Source organism: Pteropus alecto, unplaced genomic scaffold, assembly GCF_000325575.1.
Source record: "Pteropus alecto unplaced genomic scaffold, ASM32557v1 scaffold74, whole genome shotgun sequence".
Taxonomy (NCBI): domain Eukaryota; kingdom Metazoa; phylum Chordata; class Mammalia; order Chiroptera; family Pteropodidae; genus Pteropus; species Pteropus alecto.
Genome location: NW_006436291.1, coordinates 1,366,707 through 1,384,257, shown reverse-complemented (window position 1 = coordinate 1,384,257; position 17,551 = coordinate 1,366,707).

Here is a 17,551-nt window from a genome sequence, read left to right as displayed (position 1 = left end):
AGAGGCCCACACCTGTGGACACGCCGGTGGGCTGGGCCCTGGATGGAGCAGCGTCTCTAAGCGGAGTCTGGGGAGCCATCGAGAGATGGGGTGCTGAGTGCGGAGCCGAATCTGCCCCCTGATGCGACTCGCGCTGTGCAGTTAACGCTTCCGCGGGGCTCGCGGTGCCAGCCGGGGCCCCACCGTTCAGTGCCACGCTGTCGCCTGGAGTGAGCGTGGACCCGCAGCTGAAGGTCAAGGCCCCACAGGATCACCTTGCCTCAGCGCCAGCCCCACGCGGGGCTCCCCGGGCCACCCACACGTCTGCCCAACTCCACTGCCAGTTCGGGGTTCCCAGCCCCCCGCAGGTTCAGTAACTCTCTACGACTCAGAACTCAGGAAAGCGCCATGCTTAACGATGACCACTTCTTAGGAAGGGCGCCCTGGTCAGCCAGCGGGGGCGCACGCGAGGTCTGGATGCGTCCCCCTAGAGTAGGCGCACCATCTCCTGGTACCGCCCCAGGCGGGGGCAGCAAAGCCTCTCGGCTCAGGTGAGCCACGTGGGCTGCTCACGCGGGGCGCTGGGACGCGGAGGACACGGGCAGCCCCGTGCCGGCCCGGCTCCGAGCACCCCGGCCCTTAACCCAAGTGCCCCGTGTGATCGCAGACCCTCCCAGCCCCTCTGCTCCGTGCCCTGCGGTGACGGCGCCTGCTCTGCCCTCCGGTGAGTCCTGTGGACGCCAGGTGCAGGGGCGTGGCCTTGCTGGGCTGGCCGGGAGGCTGCGTCACGTGCCACCTGACCCGCAGCGGCGTCTTAAACACAGTCTGGAGCAAGGTGTTTTTCCGCCATGCATCCCTGGTGCTCCCAGTCCGGACCTCCCCGTCCGCGGGGACCGCTCCTGGGGGACCGAACCCCTCATTTTCCTCCCGGCAGCGAGGTGCCCAGACCGCCCGCTCGCCGAGGCTGTGCGGACACGTCACCATCCGCGCAGGGGCCATGCGTGCACGTGGATGTTGTCACCCACAGTGCTGCTTCCCCCCGGGGGAGCCGCTCACTGAGCACAAGTCTTACTCAGGTGACAGTGACCCATCTGGCCGTTTGTGACGAGAAGGTGCGGTCGCGATGGTCGGGCAGTGCGTCCTGAGGACCCAGGCGAGTCTGGAAGCAAGTGCAGGCCCCTGACCACCCTGTGGGGACCGTTTCTTGGGCAGGCCTGGCCGTGGGCCTACAGGGCCCCCCGGGGCTGGGGACCGGCCGAGCGGCTGTGGGGGGTTGGCAGGGCGCCGGCCCAGGGCCCTGAGCTCTGCCGTCCAGTCCCGTGGCCCGTGGCCCTTTCCTCGTCTTCCTGTCCCTTTTCAGTCCCAGCTCTCGGCCTCGCCGACTTCCGTTGGTTTCACCGAGGTCACACACCCATTTCCCAAAGGCGCCTCTGCGAGCCCGCGTGGCGGGTGGGGTGCAGTTTCAGTCTGTCCCACCTTCCCTGGTCCCGGTGGTCTCGGGGAGCTCCCTGGGGGGTTCCTGGGCCCTCCCCTCCCTGCTGTGCCCGCTGTGGGCGCCTCGACCCATCCAGATGCCCTGACGGCCGCTAACTCACACCACAGAGTGCCGGCCCAGGGCGGGGACGGTGAGGGGGCTCGGAGGGCAGGAGGCTGACTGAGGGGCGCCCTTGGCATCAGTGCTCAGGCAAGGAGCGGGGAGGCGGGGGCAGAGTCAGGTGCAAGATTTGTGTGGCGCTGGGTGGTTCCTGGGGTGGGCGTGGGGCCGGCCCCGGCAGGGGTGGTGCTGTCCCGTGAGGGTGCTGCTCCGCTCAGCAGGTCCAGGGAACGCAGTGGAGACGAGGGTGTCTCTGTCACTAACCGTCGGGGCTGAACGTCAGGCCGGCTGCGGGCGGCTCCGTGTGGCACGGAGACAGCACAGAGCTTGCTGGGGTGGCCGGCTCTCTCAGCGGCCAGTTCTTGGTTCTTGACCAGCTCTCGGGCTGGCAGCAGCTTGGTGGTGCCCTGCTTCCTGCCTGGACCCTTTGGGGAGGGCGGTGTCTCCCCCTCCTACTGGAAGGAGTGCACAGGCTGGGACAGGTAGCGGGGTGGTCAGAACTTGGGGTGGACACGAGCCCCTCTCTTAGCCTTGCTGAGCCCCATTGTGGTGTTTGGATCAGAGGGGAGCATCTCATCCCTGGACTCTGGCTGACAACACGGTGGTCTCACAGGGGTCCTCCCTTGCTCCCTGCTCGTGGGGGTGATGCACCTGGCAGATGCACCTCGCCGGTTGTCTGCCCGGCGTCTCACAGGTGAGCTGGCGCCCTGCAGGCCTGGGTCCTCGCTGGAGTCTTGGGACCATCCACTTCCAGGCTCGCTCGGGTGTTGGCAGACTCCAGGGCCTCAGGTTTGTGGTTGAGGCCCCGTTTCTGTGCCGGCCGTGGGCAGGGGGTGGTCCTCAGGTCCGAGAGGCCCCACCCCTCAGCTCCCGGCCCCCTCCCTCCCTCTCAGAGCCCCTGTCACGTGCCTACCACCTCTGCCACGTCTCCGTCTGCCGATCCCTTCTGCTCGTGTGATGGTGTTGGGCCCACCGGTGGCCCAGGACCGGCTCCCTGTTTTAAAGTCAGCTGCCTGGCAACTTAGCTCCATCTGCGAAGTCCCCCCCAGGTGGAGCAGGCGTTGCCCTCAGTTCACATCCCCTGGATTTCCAAATATGGCCTTGCTCGGAATCAGGGCCACTGAGGCCAGGGCTAGTGAAGGCCAGGGACCAGACCTGCTTCGGGTGGGCTCTGAGGGGTCTGCTCAGGAGAGGCGAGGGGACACGGACGTGGAGAAGCGGCACCGAGGGGCTGGAGGCAGAGGCTGGAGTGCCGTGTCTACAGCCCAGGGACGCCCAGGACACCAGGACACTGCGTCCCCGGGGCCTGGGAGGGCTGCCACCTGGGTTTTCGCAGCTTTCGAGTTCGGCTTCCCACGGTGAGTCGTGAAGCCCTTTGGAAATGAGAGGACTGTTTTTCACGGAGGCGTGTAAGTGCCTCCTCCTGTTATAAACACTTTACATGCAAGGCGCCAACATTGTGACAAAGTGACATAGCTGATGGAGACAGCTCTTCAAACTTTTCTTCTATAATTAGCAGTCTGGGAGTTAAAAACCAGAGTTAATGAATAAAGCACATCTATGGCCACAGAGTGATGCAGGAACGACACACGATTTATTCCCAAATTGATCTGGACAGGCAGAGCTAAGGGATTAGGAAGTCAGCTCGTAAATTAGATGTGCCGACACCGACGATGCCACATGAGGATGGAGGACACTGCTGGTCATATCTGGCAGACGGCCGACCTCGGCGGCTGTGCCAACACCCGTCCGGCTCCTGCGGGGTGCAGGGCTTTCTCGGGGTGTCCTGTGGCTGGAATGTGAAGGAGCATGACCGTTCCCCAAACAGGACATTACGTGAGTCATGTGGCTTCATGTCGCAGGTTAATTCCGCGATCACCGGCTTCCCCTACGCTGTGCGTGTGCGTACAGAGATACGTGATTCTCTCCTCGGGTCCCCAAACACCCGGATGCTGGTAAAAGACTTGTTACTTCTTCCGTGGGTCAACGGAAAGCCAGCCCAGGGCATCCCAGCCGAGGGGCTACCTTTGGGGAACGGGTGAGGCCAGGTGTCAGCGTGGCAATAACGGCCCCCTGGTCTCCGTGGCCTGAAACCGTTCCCCACTTTCTCGGCTTCTCCATCAGACACTGGCGAGGCCTCTGCTCCACGCCGTCCTCACCGGGGGACCCGAGCTCCGCCATCTGCAGTGGCCCCAGCGCCAGCCCTGGCGACAGCGCCTCGGTGCGAGGTGGCACAGGACACGTGTGCTCAGAGGCGCGGCGGCCGGTGCTCCCCGGGCCTCTCGGAGAGCAGGGCTAGCCGCTGCCGAGGCGGGGGAGGGCTAGCTCGCGGTCTCTCTGCAGTGGCCCCAGAGCGGACACAGGGCTGCCATGGGTTTGTCAGCAGGTGACCATGGCATCGACCAACACGTGACAAACGTGAAGTTTTGGGGGCCGCAGGGCAGACCATAGCTGATTGACTTGTGGCCCCCAAAAGATACGTCTGCTTGGACTTCAGGGTCTTTGCAGGTGTAACAGGCGAGGGCCCCAAGCTGAGAACGTCCTGGGGTGGGGTGGACCCTAATCCAAAGACGGACAGATGCAGATGCACAGGAGAGGCTGTGCGCCCGTGGGGGGCGGGGTCGGTGGGACGCAGCCAGCAGCGGTGGAAGGGGCACGCGAGGGTTCCGTCCTCGAGCCTCGGGAGAGTGTCGCCCTCGGGGGTGTCGTCCCCGGGACCCGGCCCGGCCCTGCAGCCTCCAGAGCTGCGAGAGGACAGACCTCTGCTGTTTAAGCCCCTCGTTCGTGGCGGCTCCTTTGGCGGCTGCAGGAAGCCCGCGCGACATGTTTCTCCCTCGCTGTCCACTTCCCTTCCTTGGTCCAGGCTGCTGCCCAGGCTCCGTGCTGCTGGGCCCCTCCCTTCCCCGCCTGAGTTTCTAATGAGCTGAGGTCCAGCTGCAGAGGCAAAGGCACTTCCCGAGGCGGCGAGGGCAGAGGTCACGGGAGCAGCGGGGATGCAGACAGACCCGACTTGGTGCCCGGAGACGGAGCCTGGAGGACGGGGCAGCTGGCTGACACGGGGGTCAGGAGAAGAGGCGCCGAGGGGGAAGGGGGGCTGCCGGCCCCCTTTAGGATGGGCGGCGGGGCTCCCGGGTTGGTTCCGAGTCAAGCCTGTCTTTTCAAATAGGCTTGAAGCCGATTTGCTTGGACTAGAAATGGACCTTAAGTTGATTTGTGTTGACCGTGCGTCTAAGGGGCGAGTCGACGCCTCCGCAGAAGGGACCGTCAGGCAGCCCGCCCGCTGCTGCGTGAAGCCCGTCCGCGCCACGGGTCGGCACCAGCCGCGGTTGCTGTGAGCTTCGCTGGAGGTCGAACGCCCGAAAAGGTGGATTCGAGCGCGAGCTTTTCCTGTCGTGGGCGCGGTCACGCAGCGGGGGGTCTTGGAGACACTGGTGGAAAGCCCGCCTGCCTCGTGGCTCCCCCGCGCTCGCCAGGAGGGGAAGGGGCGAGGGGGGCGGGGGCTGCGTGGGCCCTGTCCGCTGTGCGGGTGCCGGGGGCGTGGTCAGCCAGGGGCGAGGTCAGCCAGGGGCGTGGTCAGCCGGGCGCGCCAGGAATAGCACTTGAGCAAAACCTTGGCGGGCGAAGGACGGAGCTGTGCAAAGACCCGAGGAGAGCGTTCTCCGGGGACAAACCGCACTGCGGAGCCCTGGCTCCTGGCACGTTCCGGGGGCAGCCAGAGGCCGGAGGTCCGGTCCATGGGCCCGGCAGCCACGGGGAGGACTGAGGAGGGCGTGTCACGACCTGGCAGCTTTACGGGACCGCGTGGCGGCTGTGTGGACGGATGACACGGGCGTGGGAGCGGCGGGAGCCCCCTCAGGAGGCGTCCCTATGCGGGGGAGGGGTGACGGTCCCGAGCGCGGGGGAGGGGGAGGGCCGATGCAGGGCCGGGCAGGGCAGAGAACCAAGGCTGGCCCCGGACACCCAGTCCCCGCGCCCGCCGAGTCGGAGCAGGGGCGCGTCTGGGGGTCTCGCCTGCGTGGGCGGGGGCCGTTCTGTGGCCCTTCTACTTGGCGGATGGCCGCTGCAGTCCCGGCTGGGCCGGGCGGCATCTGGGCAGCACCCCAGCTCGTGGGGAGCCCGGCCCCCTGCAGCTCTCCGCCCCCGCGCCCAGGAAGGCCTGGCGTGCCCACAGTGTAGCCCCCGTGGCCCATGGCGTGAAGGACAGGAAGTGCTCCTGCCCCAGGGTAAGAAGGGGGGGTGGCCCCCCAACCCCCACTTTGGATCCCGGAGCCTGGGGACATCGCGGAGGGCTGGGCTGCAGGCTGGCGAGGGGGGCGTGGAGGGGCCTTCGAGCCCCACCAGGGCCTGCTGCTGGGCTGTCCCCATTGGTCCGGTGACCCGAGGCAGACGGGGACACAGCCTTGCAGGAGCGGCAGGCCCTGCCCCTGGGTCTCATTTGAGAAATCACCTCACTTCTCCAAACCTCTGTTCCCTCACCTCTGAAATGGGGGAGACCCTGTCCTCGGCGTTGCCATGGAGACGAGAGCGATGCAGGTTGAGTGGGGGCCCCATAGAGGGGTCTCTGAGAGTTGAGAAGGGAAGGGAGAGCCCCCTGGTGGGCAGGGTCCCGGGAGGAAGCAGGGTGGCCCCCACCCTCTGCTCTGGAGCAAGGAGACTGCAAGGCCCAGCCCTAGGGTGGCGGGCAAGGGTGGCCCTCGGAGGCCAGCTGTGCTGTGTCCCTGTGCTGTCTCCAAGGCTAGAAAAGGCCACCCTCACGAGGCACAGAGCCACGGAGACAGCTGTGACCCGATGTCACTGAGCCGCCCTGCTAACTTTGACTGACCACAGCTAGCCTGCAGCTACAGGGACATGCTATGCAAATTTATGCATTTATGCAAATCACAGCTCCCAGATCCTCTGCAGAGGCCTCTGCTGCCTCCAGGCAGGCCCCTCCCGCTGGCCTCAGGGGCTGACCCTGGCCGGCTGCAGACGCCCAGAAGCGCCCCGCTCTCCTGCTGTGGCCTCAGGCTGACCCTGGCCCGCTCTCCCGCTGGGTTAAACCCTCTTTCGTTTCAAGGCCGCAGCAGTGTCTGAACAGTTAGTTCACTGCTCTCGCTTCGTGACACAGAGTCAAGCAGGTTGTCCGGTGACAGTAGATCAGCGAACAGAGTGGCTTCTGGGGGGCCCCCTCCGCTTAATGGGAACAGCTCTAGGTCCTTGTTTGGTGCCTTCCGGCAACGCGCCACCAGGCTGCGGTCAGCCCTCGACGCCCCTGTGATAGGCAGGTGGCAGCCCTGGCGTCCGTCCGCTGGGGAGATGCACAGGGAGGAGCCGGTGGGCCCTGCTGGGGAGGGGGCAGTGTGGGGGGAGCTCTCAGGGCCCCAGCGCTGGGTGCGGGCCCCTCCCGGGGCCTTTCCTGCTGCGACGCCCCCTCTCCGCACAGCCGCACCCCCCATGCCTGAAAGTGGGGAGCCAGGTCTGGGAGAGCGCCCTGCCCGGTTCATCGTTTGTCATTGTCACACGCTTGGCTGTCTTCTTGCTCCTGGGACACTTGGCTGGCCTGCGTTTGCACATGGGTCGGGCCGCCGCCACTAGCAGAGCCCCGGTGGTGACGATGCCCGCCTCCTCGCCACCGGCCAGCATGGCTGCCCTGGGTTCGCACTGGCCTCGGGCCTCGTGGGAAATAGAAATTTCAAGGGTTCGATGAAATTAGGACTTCCCTGTTCGCTGGCACAGCTCAGAGGGGGTGGAAATACACCAGCCTCCACGCTGAAGACTGGGGAGCGGAAAAGCCTGTGGTCTGGGCTCAGGGGACTTTGAGACGCGATGTAATTTAAAATCAGCCGGTTTACTGTGATGTCTCTGCTAAAACATGCCTCTCCCAGGCTAGTGAAACCAGGGCCCCTGCTCCGAATAATCTCTCTGTGCCGATCGGGACGTTCCAGCGCCCTGCCAGAGCAGGTGACCGTGGCTGTGACAGGAAGCTGAAGCTGGGTCACACCAAGCGGGGTTCGGTCTGCCGGCTAATGAACACCGCGGGGCTCAGAGCGCTTGGGAGGAAAGACCCTTGCTGAGACAGGGATGGGCGAGACTAACACACGGGCCACCACACAGGCGTCCCAGCACCTCGCAGGTCTTTCCGGGCCCTGGCCGGCATCCCGGGGCGGCCGGCAGGGATGGCTGGTGGGACCGAAGCCCAGGTCCTCCCAGTGCACAGGGACGCAGACAGCCCCTCACGCACCCGCCCACCCGCTTACCGCTAAGACTGGGCCTGCTGCATTTTATATTTAGTTAAAACCCGTGCCATCCTATGGCTGTGCCCAAGGTTGACGGTCACTCTGGAAACTTCTAGAACCCGTCTTTGTCTTAAACAAAATAGTGGGGACGACCACATTTAGGCGTGTGCGCATTCACCACCAGCTCTCCTGGTCTGAGCGAGCTCTGGTCCATTCCTCGACCATCACGCCCCGCGCTGCCTCCCTCTGCTTCAGCCCACCCCCCACCCCCTGCTTAGCTCACACTCGGGGACCTGCCCGCTCTCGTCTCCTGGGCTGGGCTTTTGCTCGTGTTTTGCGAGGTGGCCAGTCAGGTGCGGCCACAGGTGTGGCCATAGGAGAGGCTCAGGAAGGCGGCGCGTCGTGCTCACGGGGCAGGAGGCACGGCAGGTCGCGTGGGGAAGTGCGGGATGCTTGGGGCAGTGGCCTGAGCGAGGGAGCCCCCAGGCCACGGCCTCTGGTGGAGTTCTGGGCAGGGAGGGGGCAGATGGCGCTGTGCATGGGCGTGGTCCCGCTCAGGTGCGAGGTGCTCATCCTCGGAGGCCTGATCCCAGCCCCGATGTCCTCTCATCCATGACAGGGGCCTGCTGGGGACCGGCTCAGGCCTGAGGGGCGCGTCGGCCGGCCTCGGGGTCACCGCCTCATCCTTCTCGTGCCCGCCTGAGCCTTGGCCTCCTTTGTTCCTGCCGCAGACGGTTTTCTCCATGAGGCTGGACATGGCTTTGCAAGGTCAGTCATTCATTGTCCCAGCCCAGGCCGCTGACGAGGGGAGTGTTCTAGCTTCAGTCTGCAGAAGCCCAGCAGGCCCAGCTCAGGCCTTGTAGTGGCCTCGTGACTGCTGGAGGGAGTGATGGCACCCGGCCGGCTTCAACGACAGAAGTCTGCCATCTCGCAGCTGAGGGCTGGCAGTCCGAAGCCCAGGGCGCACGCCCTCTGAGGCCCAGGGGACGGTGGCCGGTGTTCTTGGCTGTGGCTGCCCCTCCCCCGTCTCTGCCTCCGTGGTCACACTGTGGCCTCCTCTGTGTGTGCTGTGGGCTCTCCCTCCACTGCCCTTGTCCGAGGACACCTGTGGTGGCGCTTGGTGTCCCCCTGCATAATCCCGGGTAGTTGCCCCATCCGAAGACCAGCACCTTAATCCCGTCCACAGTCTTTGCCATGTTAGGTCGTTCACAGGCTGCAGGGGACTCATCTTCGTATCTCCAGGGGCCACGATCGGCTCGCCACAGGCCCTGGGATCACAGAAGCCAGGCGTGCAGAGGCTCAGCCTGGGGGAGCCCGAGGCACAGGCAGCACCTCTGCAGAAGTGGCAAAGTTTGGGGGTGCCCAGAAGTTCTGATGACTTGCCCTTCGGGCTCACCAGTGCGACTCGAAGACTGTGAGATGCTGGGCTGAGCTCAGACATAATAGGCAAAGCACGGCTCCGTCGTGGGGACAGGAGGAGGTGATGGCTGGCGCCTGCCAGGCTCCTTCGCTTCTGGGGACACACACAGGTCGATGTGCCACAGGTTATCTGCTACCTGGAGACCATCGAACAGACCAGCCAACCCCAAGCCTGGCAACTGTCTTGTGTTAGCAGGAAGTGTCGTCGACCAAACATGCACAGCTCGGGAGCTGGTTCCTGCAGGCGTGTGGACAGCCTGCGCCTCCCTGTCTCCGAGACAGCACACTGCGTAAGGACACCTCAGTTCTGAGCTCCGTGACCCAGCATTCCGAGGCCGCCGCGTCCTGCTGTGCCGTGGGAACCCTCTCCTGCGAGCCGCGACACTGAATGCAGTTCGTGGCAGTCTGTTTACGGTGAAAGTGGACTTCTGTCTAAGAGGCATGTATCTCTGCGATTCTCCATTTCTAATTCTCTCACGATTAAACACGATGTTTCCCCGAATGCGTTCTGCCTTCGGGTCTCTGTGCCGCTGTTCACTGGCTTTGGCAATGAGGCTCTTTGCAAACACGGGTGACTCTCCTGTTCCCATTAACCCGACACCCTGTCATTTGCCGGCCTTCTCTCCGCTGGCTGTGGGCCATGCTGCTGGTCTCTTCTGCCGGCCTCTGAGGCTCAGTTTTCTGTCTCGTAGGACTTCCCGCTGGCAAATTTCAAACCCCGACGAATCTCACAATTCACTGAAACGCAAAATTCTTTCCTTCTCCACTCACTGTAGCTCCTACGAAGATCTCAGAAGAAATTGAAAACGGGCAGATGAGTTGTTTAACCGACGCTTTAAGCTTTCCCCCTAATGAAACGTGTTAGTTTTGCTATGATTTCTGTCTCTTGGCATTCCGTTTCTTGTCAAGTGTGATAAACAACGGAATGAACGGGTTTTATGTTAGCCTTTCCCCACTCGGCGGACTGTTCTGCTCTCTCGCGGCCTCTCTACGGTGTCCCGCTGTGCCTTCGAGCCCGGATGTGACAGCAGGATGAGACTTTGTGTGGCTGACGGTACAATATACAATCACGGCAGAGACGTGTTTGCTTCTGACGGAGTCACGGGGTCTGTCGGGTGGTTCCTGGCTTCCTGGGTGCTTTAGTTCGTCGTCGTTTTAGCTTCGTTTGTCTCGTTTCCAGGCTGGTCCTGAGCGCAGTCTTTCTCCTCCCTGTTTCCCCCGTGTTCTCTGTCACCGGGGGCCGTCACCGCCGGCTGCCACTGCGGGCGTCGCCGTGGCCTTTCAGTCCTCCAGTCTTGAGCTACTGTCTCTTTGGTTTCAGACTTATGTGGTGTCTCTATCGTAATATTTTTAGTTGTATTTTAAAGCCAAGTTATTTGACCTATGTATGATATTTACATATTAAATTATTCACATCGGCTTGAAGACCCTATGGGATATTTTCACATCTAAAAATAATCTTAGCAAGAGTTTTCAAGTCTGCTTTACATGTTTGTTTTGATTTCTCCTGGTGTTGGTGAAATGTATGGGATTCATTCCCGCAGAGAGCTGAGTGGGCGCGGGGTGGATGCGGGGTGGGTGCGGGGTGGGCGCGGGGCGGGTGCAGGGTGGGCACGGGGCGAGCGTGGCGTAGGTGCGCGGTGGGTGTGAGTGTGGCGTGAGTGTGAGGAGTGAGCATGGGGTGGACGCGGGGCGGGCGCGGGGCGGATGCCCCGTGAACGTGGTATGATTCTTGCATCCGTCCCGATGTGATTGCTGAGAACATATTACAAAGAAAACAAAGGACCACGCGCTGTCATTTGGCTGTCTTCTCTGTACCATGTCCCTTTGTGTCGGAGACTTCGAGATATAATTTATTTTGACATTTGGGTATCTCCTCCTCTCCTGGAAATTGGTCTTGACACTTTTCTATAAAGACATTGAACTTTGTTGCTCTTTATACGAAACTCAATGGAACTCTTCAGAAACCTCATTCATTTTCGTTTGGCTTATAGGGTAGGAACGCAGAGGTGAACTTACCCGTTTCTCCTTGGAAACAAGAAATTTGAGAGATTTCGGAAAGTCAGCCTCTGAAGATCCTTACTACGCCCCTTTGCTGGACCTCAGTAAGGAGCGATGTATTGTTTCCAGGTTTTGTGCATTTGAAATGGCTTCGTAAATACACTTGTGCAGGGGCTAATGAGGCAGGTTTGCAGATGGCGGAACAGCGTGATATTTCTGATTATTTGCCTCGGAGAGAGGTTTTTGACAAGGATATTTTTACCAGAGGCATTCAGGAGGAATTCATATTAATGCAGAGGCCATTTTAAAATGGAAATTGCCACAGCGTGTGAAAACTAATTAAATGCTTTGTTCTGAAACTTTAACATGGATTTTTAAGGCTTTTAGGCGACCCTGTTTCTCAGGGATCCATCGTCAGCAGAGGGGGAGCCGGGCTCCTGGGCTGCAGGCTGTGGGCGGGGCCGTAGCCACCTGGCCCCTGGACGACCCTTCGTGAAGGCGGGGCTTGGGGCGGGAGGGGCGTGCGCGCTCCGTCTGCGCAGCCAGCGCGAGCCCCTGGGGAGCACTGGCCGTGCTGGTCAGGGCAGGTAGGCAGGTAGGCAGGACAGGAAGCCAGCAGGGTCGGATCCTCGGCGGTCCAGACAGCGAAGGGGCCTTTTATCGCTGTCCTCGCTTGTGTCGCGCGCGCCCGAGGGCGCGTCCCCGGCCATCTCGCGGGGGTCTCCCGGGTGGGCCGGCCCCGCCGCGGCCTCCACGCAGGCTCTGGGCTTTGTCACCAGGCTTTTCCGTTTCCGTCCGTCCTTTGTCGCGCTGGAGCGTCTGAGCTCGCGGGGCGGGGGCGGAGGGAATGGAGCGATTGGCTCAGTTGAGGCCTGGTGTCGCGCGCGCCCGAGGGCGCGTCCCCGGCCATCTCGCGGGGGTCTCCCGGGTGGGCCGGCCCCGCCGCGGCCTCCACGCAGGCTCTGGGCTTTGTCACCAGGCTTTTCCGTTTCCGTCCGTCCTTTGTCGCGCTGGAGCGTCTGAGCTCGCGGGGCGGGGGCGGAGGGAATGGAGCGATTGGCTCAGTTGAGGCCTGGCCACGAAATGGCCAGCTGGGGCGCCAGTCCCGAGTCCCTCTGGGTCAGGAGAGGGAGCCGAGGGAGCCGTTGGGTTGGCTGGCTGGGCGGCTGTGTCAGCGGGGATCACCGGGGTGGAGACCGGCCTTCGGAGCTGGCGGCCCTTCTTCCGCCCCTTCACCCCTGCCGCCTGCCAGCGCGGGTGTCCCATGCTGCACCTGCGGGACCCCGGGCCCCGTGCCGGCCGCCTGCGGGACCGGAGGCCCTGCAGCTCTTTTTCCCACCAGCACGTGGAGAGGGTGCTGGGGCGAGGTTGGCATCGCATCCAGTCCCTGAGGCTCTGCTCAGTCCCCCGACTTAGTCCCTGTGGGAGCCCCTTCTTTGGAGCCTGCAGGCCAAGAGTGAGTCCTGGAGGAGGAGGGGGCCCTGGACACCTGGTCGAGGAGGAGGCACCCAGCAGGAAGCCCCTGGGCAGCACTGGAAGGGGACGGGGTTACCTGGGTTCTCCTTGAACCCAATCCCTGGGAAAACGCGATTACGGAAGCACTTCCGGCGGTGGACAGCTGCGGAGCCGCACGTGCCCGCCAGGTGGCGCTGCTCCCAGAGGGGTGCCACGGGCCGGGAGCGAGGCTCAGAGCCCGGGACCCCGCCTCCCCGCGGCCAGGGAGCCTTCTCCTCCAGGACAGATGTTAGACCAACACGGTCCTTTCACGTTGGTGGGTAGGAAGCGCAGGACCAAACAAGAAGCGTGACTATGGTTTTGTCTTCTGTCTGTAATTCTGCAGATCTGTGTTTTAAAATCATTTTGCATTCCGTTGCCTGTATCAGTAAGAGTCTCTGACACTTTGTAGAGTGGGGCATCATGACCTATAACTTGCAACAGACAAGACTCGATTGTGAGGAAGGCAGGCCTTGGGCTGAGGGCGGAAGTGTCAGGCCCAGTTGGCAGGACGGTCTGGCACGTGTGCGCCTCGCTGCAGGGGACGAAAGCTTCCAGCGCGTCTGGCTTGCCCGTCCGCACGTGGCCGCAGGCGCTTGGCGTGGGCACGGGGTCATCTGTCCAGCAGGGGTCCTTTTCGCCGGATGAGGGGCTGGCGTTCCTGGTTCAGGGGTGGGGCCGTGTGGGGTTCCTCTCCAGCTGCGGAGCGGCCCGGCCACGGGTGCCTCGCCTGCCCAGGTGAGTGGGGGAGGTGGCCGGGCTTGTCCTGGTGGGGACCTCTCAGCAGAGGTTGCACGCTGCGGTCACCACAGAGCTTCCGCAACGCCCCGGTGGGGGCCTGCTCCACCCCCGAGGGTCTGGGGAGGCCCTGCATCTGGAATCTGGACGGAGGCGGCTCCGAGTGCAGCCCTGTGGAGACCACACGGGGTCCGTGTTCCCTCCACACCCGGTGTCCAGGGCGTGTCGATGCTGGGTGGGCAGCGGGGCCTCTTCATTCTGATAACTTGGTGGCTCTGAAGTGTCCGCTAAGATACGGCCTTTTCCCCTTTTTTAACGAGTGGCGAGTGGCCGGGAGCGCGGGTCCGTGGGGAGGGCGGCGTGGTGCCGGGAGCTGCCACCGGGTCCCCTCTAAACGGAGGCTCTGGTCTGAGTTGTCCTGGGACTGTTGTCCAGAACCTCCCAGGCCACAGACGGTGGAGCCAAGCCCAGATGCCTGTCGGCCTCGGCCACGCCACACGGAGCGACGTCTCCTCTGACTTGGCCTTGAAGGACTGTTGTTCTAAAGAAGAAAGGACTAAAATCAGAGGCAAAGCAGCCCCGAGGAGTGATGAGAAGGGCTTCGGCAGAGCCCAGAAACGCCAGTGGCCTCCCCCGGGGGCCGGTTAAGCTTCCCTTTCAGTGCCAGGCGAGGTGTGGGCTCCGACGATGTCCCCTGGCCGGCCCCACGGCCACTGGCCCTTCGCTGGCTTTGTTTTTCCTTTGACTGCTGCTGTTTAAGCCAGTGTGTCAGATGCACGTTTAAGCCAAGTGTGTCAGATGCACGTTTAAGCCAGTGTGTCAGATGCACGTTTAAGCCAGTGTGTCAGATGCACGTTTAAGCCAGTGTGTCAGATGCACGCTTTCTCATTCGCGTGGCCAGCCATCTCCCCGCTCCGAGGGGCCGCCGTGGGCTGGGAGCCCTTCAGATTTGTCCCCAGCTCCGCTTGGACAATTAGGCAACCGCTTGCGGAGAGATGCTAAATTAATTAAAGAGGCAGTAGTGATTTGGAACAGGGGCGATCATCGAAAATCAGCTTTTAACTGAAAAATGAAATGCATCTCGCCAACATCAGAGGGTAGACTTGGAGCGCTGATGTTTCATTAGCAGAGTGTTTGGCTGCTGAGACTCACAGGATGTGAGGCGGCCCGTCAGGGAACGGGGAGAACCTTCCAGCAGCTTTTCATCTGTACGGTGAGGCTGGGCGATCGACACACACGCCTCCTCAGAGGCTGGTGCTGAGCAGCCCGGGGCCCCGGGCTCCGTGCCAGGCCCCGAAGGGAGCCGGACACGCCACCCCAGAGCAGGCCGCCTTGGCGTGAAGGTCACTCTGAGCCGAAGACGGCGGAGAAGCGGCCGGTGCGGCACGAGCCCTGTCCTTGCTCCCTTTCCCTGAAGGCAGGACGTCGGCTTCAAACAGCTCGAGACCTCAGACCCTCGTGCCCGAGAAGTGCGCGTGAGCTTTACCAGCTCGCTCTTATCTGCGACCTGTCCTCATGCCGCCTCCATCGCTGTTCGCCCCTCCCCCTCCCCGAAGAGTCACGCCTCTGCGAATGTGCTGTCCCTCTGTCAAGTCGCTGTATAAGCCTGAGTTCCAACCGCCGCCCTGAGTTACTGGGCGCCGAGTGTCCCCGTGCGTGCAAGCTGCACGTGTCACGAAGCTCCCGTGCATTTGGCTCTTGTCACTCTGTCTGATGTGCAGGGCGCAGGCCTATGGGGAGACTGATGGTGGGGTGGAGAAACAGTTTTCCTCCTGCAGGAGAGCATGGGGCCGGTCCCCGCAGCAAACACGCCCGCTGGGGGTAGCTTCAGGTGCGTCCCAGGCAGGATCCCCAGCTTGCTGGAGGGAGGGACTGACCTCACCCGGAGCCCGTCCGGGCCACAGGAAAGGATGCACGGGTAAGCTGGCCTTCGAGCTAAGATGAAAAGTGGAAGGTGCCCTGGAAGCCACTGTTGCACCCTCTTTTTTCCGACGAGCACCCAGGCTCGGAGAGGAGAAGGGGCGTGCCCGGGGGCGTGGTCAGGGGCCAGCTCTGTGGCCAGGGTGCCCCGTCTGCTCTGCGGGCTCCCTGCAGGGTGCTTCCGGTGGCGGTCAGGTCAGCGTCCCTCACCGACGGTCCTGGGCTCCGAGGCCACGTGGCCCTCATTGCAGGACGAAGCCCCTCGTCAGGTGGAAGGAGGGCGACTGTGTGCTGGCCCAGGGGAGAGAGAGCCGTGTGGCATGGCGTCCCCGCTGAAGTGCAGGGCCCCGCGTCCTCACCTTCAGGACCCTCCTGTCACCGAGGGGGCCTGGCTGTCAGCTGGGAGCAGAGCATGCAGGGGAGGGGCGAGGGGGCCCTGAGACACCAAGATCGGCCTCTGCAGGGTCATCAGCGGCGCGGGGAGCGGGGGGCATGGGTGCGGGGTGTGCGGTGCCAGGCGCCAGGGCGGCAGTGGGTCTGTCGCCGTGTCTGTGATGGCGAGGAGTCACGCGGGACGCGGACTGGAGAGGACTCACCATCAGTCGCACACGACCAGACGCCCAGGTCCCAGAGGCTCGCGGCCTGCTCCTCCCTTTAGGGCCTGGGGAGGCTTCAGGAATCCGACGGGGAAGATTCTGGGCTGTGCCACTCATTTGCCGTTGACCCGGGGGAGAGATGCCCGCACCTCGTGTCCTAGGACGCTCCGCCCACCACTCCCTCGGGTGTCCGTGTGGGCAAGAAGCCCGCAGACCTCATTTAATCCCCCTGTGCTGCTCAGGTAACTCGCAAATGCAAATATTCCTGTCTCCTCGGACTGCTGGCTGGTACCGACACAGACGAGAAGTGTAATCGCATTAGGGATGACTTTGCTGCCACGGTTTTCAGTTAATGGGGTAAGTTATAATTTTACACTCGAAAATATCAGCATCCATCCAAAATGAGTACATTAGAAGCAATTAGTGTAGATTATGGATTTGAAATGAAGAAGGAAATATATTAATATGTCTAATTACTATGTTAATTAGACATCGGTGCCATAATATTTTATACTTATATACTAATGCTGATGGAGCTGTAATTATTATTATTATTACTTTTGGAGTGCTATTCTGCTCAAAGTAAACAGCAGACGTGGGCCCGACCCTGGGGGTCCAAGCCTTCGGCCGCCCACTGCCTTCCAGAGACCGAGTGACCCGGCTGGCTCATGAGCAGGCACACGTGTCAACAGGAAGCCAGGCGACTCGTTAGCACCGTGTCCCGTGCCGCCTGCGAGCAGCTGCCCAGATGAGACAAACGCCCGGTGCACACTGGAGGTGTAAGGAGTTCGCTGGGCTCCACCTTCGGCGCTGCGTGCGAGCTACATTTTACTGCCTGCGGCTTTCCGGGCCCAGGGCTGCTCCAGAGCATTGGGAACGGGCTGGCAGGAGTCCCCCAGGCTGCAGTTCACGGAGCGGGGGCCGTGTTGGTGCCGGCGGCGGAGTCCGAGTTCACCGTGGTGGCCTCAGGTTAGAGTAACCAGGCGGAGGACCCCAGGTATGCCCTGGACTTCCCCTACTTAAAGCCGAATGTCCTGTGTGCCAGGAACACGTCCCCAGAAAACCATGTCCCAGCCTGCCTGGCGGGTGCCAGGCACGCCACCTTGACCGAGCCCTGCGGTGGCCTGCAGCACTGACCACGCCGCCCGCCACCCCGCTGGGAGACGCTTCCGACTGTGGCTCACGCTTCCCGCCCTCACTGTCCGGGTCCTTCCCTAGCGGCCGTTCTTTCTGAGAGAGGGACTCGTGTGGAAATGTGACCCGCAGGCCAGTTCCCATCGTAGGCTGCAGCCATTACCTCCTGCTTCCTAGAGCGTATGCTTCCGTCAGTGCTGCTCGGGCGGCTTCGGCTGCGTCATTCTGTTGTCTGACAGGGGACACGGGGGTGGCCAGAACCCAGATCTTACCTACGGGCACGATTGTTAAGCTCCCGTAAGCAGGGTGGTTCTTTGCCGCATCGTTGGCTTTTGAGGGACAAGTTCGGGCAAATATGTGTTAAATGTCTGCCGGGAAGGAGCGAGACCACGAGCCCTCGCCTTTCGCACGCCGACCGCTTTCGGTGACAGGTGACACGGCTGCTGGGAAGGGAAGGCCGG